We start from the raw sequence: 3,893 nt of genomic DNA on the forward strand, positions 1-3,893 counted from the left end.
TCTTCTCTTCCCACTGCCTGGGATTCAAGAGCTTATTTGTGCAAACAGATGATTTGGAAACGTGGGGCCCCTTTTCTCTGTTCCAGCTAAATTCCAGTTATGACTAGAATGGAGAAGGGAAATATTACTTTAAATGACCTTAAGTTCCTCATATTTCATGGTAAGCTGGGGGCTAGTTTGAATTCTAATAGAAATTTAAGCACCTGAAGGTATTGTGAAGCAAGGTCAGTTATTTAGTGGTACACAGGAACAGGCAGAGAATGTCTTTGGTTCTCCTATAATAACAGCTGTCTCTGAAGCTAAAAGAACATAGAGAAAAAACATAGCTATTAAGGATGCTTATCTTACCCTTATTACTTATTCCTCTTTGTGGTCTGCAGATTCTGTGGACTGTGATTCTGTGAAGGGTGTTTGTAGCAGGAGTGAAGACTGGCTTAGCTGTGCTACTGTTTTTACTGTAATCCTGGGAGAATGTCCCCCTGAGCGTGTCCTGTCTTCCACAAAGCAACCCACAAATACTTTTTGTGTGGCTGTATACATCCCCCATCCCTCATTCGTCACTTGACTTGGCAAGTAACAGGAGTGCATAGATGGTAACTATGTTCTGGGTTCAACCAGGGAGGTCTTACTGTCTTGCTCACTTATGTTAAATCATTAGAAAAGTAGATTTCAATGTACTAACTACTTAGCCCCTAACATGTAGTGCAGAAATCTGCTCTGCTCATGTGGTCTTGCACTGCAAAGAACTCAGTGAAAGAAACTAAGACTGCTGAGGACGACCATAGCTTCTTAGAAAAAGGCATCCCATCTATCATTAGCAATCAGAGAAAGGAAAATAAATCATTTCTCATATCTAAACCACGCAGACAGACTTTTCCAACATCTATGTTTTCATGAATTTGCGGTGGCTCCTTGAATGTCAATAAAGGAAATACGGGTAAGAAAATCTGTGCAGAGAGGTCTGCTCATATGTATAATGTCCCCTTTATTTAGGACAATAGAAGATCCTGGGATTAACCCGTGGAGGGGGTAATGGCATAATAAACACCCCTGATGCTCTTTAAAGGAAAAGAATGCATCAGTGATATGAAATCTCTTGTTAAAAGTTATAAAAAAGCTGTAACTGTGGGACCGGGCTTGTGTTTGGATCTTGCCCTCTCTCTGTTTTTTGTGGTAGTGTGTGAGTGGAGATGACCAGGGTACCTCGTTGGCATCTCTACATTGGCGCAAGGAGAGGATGGAGGTTTTCCCAATGCACCTCTGAAAGGAGCGATGTATGGGTTAGTGGACATGGAGATAAGGGAGCCCAGGGTGGACGGGAAGACAAGCAGGAGCAGCGCTTTGCCTAATGCATCCATTAAAGAGATACTGGAGGAAGTATCACCTTCATCCTCCCCCTTCTCTAGTCAGGGCCAGTGGTCAGGGCTGCCCTACTTTCCAGTTTCCTTGGTAACCTTTCAGCGAGGGCTTTTTGTAGCAGCCCGGGTGCTAATGGGGTGGCTAAAGAAAAACTGGTGAGTAAGAAGCTGATAGTTCTCGGGTAGCTAGGAATTGTGCGAGTACAAATGTCTGCATTCAATTCTGTGTGTGCCTGCATACATCCCTGTGAACACACACGCTCAAATTGCACGGATTTCTGGAGGTTACAGGAGTTTTCTTCGGACTGTGCAATTGCTGAGAAGAACGGGAGGTGGCAGGTTTTCAGCATTTTCACTCAGCCAAAAAGTACAGAAAGGAAATAAAGGCATGAAAAACAGTAAAGGAATATAGAAAGAGCGAGATAAGCCCAGATCATATTCAACTTGATATATCTTTGTAGTTAACATTAAAACTGGAAACTATTTTCCCCATTTTTGTGATTTTTCCAATTTTTTTTTACACTTTTTTCCCTAGAAAATTAAGAAGCAAAAAGTATCAAAGAAACAGATTGAAAATGATGAAAGACTGTTTGTATTTAAGTAAATAAACTATGATCATTCTGGATATCCAAAGTGGCTTTGCAAAATTGTTACCCTAACCAAGCACCTTTTAACCTGCCTTTTAACAGTCCTTTTGGTCTGTCTACTTTTCTTCAAAGGAAATATTTCTCTCCCTTCCTACCCATCTACTTTAACCAGCAGTTTGGCCACAAACTGAGTGACAGCAGCTTGAAAAAGACCCCGTTCGCGACTCACCAGGACCCTCCTTGTGTCTCCCACTTTTTCTGAACGTTGAATTCAGGTGTCCCAGCCCTGGTGAGGTCTGCTCTGAGCCAGACCAAAGCAGCTTCTGCTTTCGCAGGGGTGCCAGGAGCTGTCACAGAGTTAAACCTACGTTCATGTGGCTTTCGGGAATAAAGCTGCACCGTTGCTGTCCCTTTGAGGGATGTTGGACTTGGTCCTACAGCAGACGGCCCTTCTCTGTTTCAATTCATTTGGTCCCTGGGCAGCTAATGAGATTTGCACTTCATACCTTCACCCAATGAAGAAGGCTCTAATAAAATGCCAGGCACGTTGGGAGGCAGCAGCTCTCAGCTTGCTGCCTTGCCCTGCCTGGGGGCATTTTCTGGCCACTGCGTTAATGAGCAGTGCACAGAGCCAGAGAACAGCAGTGGAGGCAGCAGCAGCCACCCAAGAGAGCACACAAGGAGAAGCTCTTCCCCCTGTTGATGTTCTCCAGCCCGCCAGCCATGGGTGCTAGGTGGTTGGAAATGCTGCTGCTGCAGCATGGTGACACAAATTGGACAGAACAAGCACCAAAGCATGGACTTGCAGAGGACCTGCATCATTTAACTTGTGTTTTCTGCAAGCACTTCCTTGCAATCTGCTGCTGCTCTCTGAGCATGAGGCATTTTGACGGCACATGCTGCAGCTGACCGTGACGGAAGGACTCGAGCTGGAAGCAGGGAGAGCAGCTGTTGGTCCTAGCAGGGACGACTGCTCATGTTGCCATCTGGGAGATAGTCCTGAATGTCAGCGATTTGCCTATTTTTGACTTAAGCAGAGCATATCGAATTAGTCTCCCTGACCCCGAGACCTGGCAGGTGCCTCCTCAGGTTTTGGCTAAAGCTCTAGCTGCTACAACTTCTTCCTAGGCAAATGCACCTGGAATTCTGAATTCTAGCTGGAACAGCTTCAACCTCTGACACTATTGCGAGGAATTAGGTATAAATAGTGTATTGTATAATGTAAAAAGATAATCCACACACAGAAAATATCTACCATTTCAAGTATATTTATATCTATTATAATCATATAGTATTCACAAATAAATATTAAATGTGACAATATTTATACCCTTAAATATACTTTTATGTATTACAAACTACTTATATAATAAAAATGTGCTATGTGTATGTGATTTTTGCAGTCATATTTTGAAACCAATCACTTTGTGGAAGAATAAAAACTCTTGTGCACTTCTGAGGAAGTGTGGGATAATCCACATTGTCACACTTGACAGCTCCAGATGGGAATTACAGGGAATGCCGAGAAGCTGCTAGCATTTCTTTGAGTTCTTGGCATCCCTGCTAGCCTTCACAGTGCTGTAATGGAGGACTAGTGCACAGCTCCTGCGGAAGCAAAGATTTTCTGAGGGAAAACTATCTCCCCAGCAACTTCATTCTGAGAGCCAAATTGGACAGAATAAAACTCTAAGCTGGACTGAATGAGGCCAAAAGAGCTGAAATAGAAACTGATATTAGAGATGCTGTTCTCTAAAGTGAGGTGATGTAGGGTACAAAAACCACAACAACTGAAAGAAAACTCTACCCAAGAGTACGTCTGAAGAGACTGTAGCTTTAGATGAAGTGTCCCCTTATTGCATTTACTTCTAGAGGCTTCAACTTAAAGTTTCTTTTTTTCTTTTTTCTTCTTTTTTTTTTTTATTCCAGTTCTTCTTGAGTTTAGTTGCCA

The sequence above is a fragment of the Nothoprocta perdicaria genome, unplaced genomic scaffold (genome assembly GCF_003342845.1).
Source record: "Nothoprocta perdicaria isolate Ctin4 unplaced genomic scaffold, notPer1 scaffold_98, whole genome shotgun sequence".
NCBI lineage: Eukaryota > Metazoa > Chordata > Aves > Tinamiformes > Tinamidae > Nothoprocta > Nothoprocta perdicaria.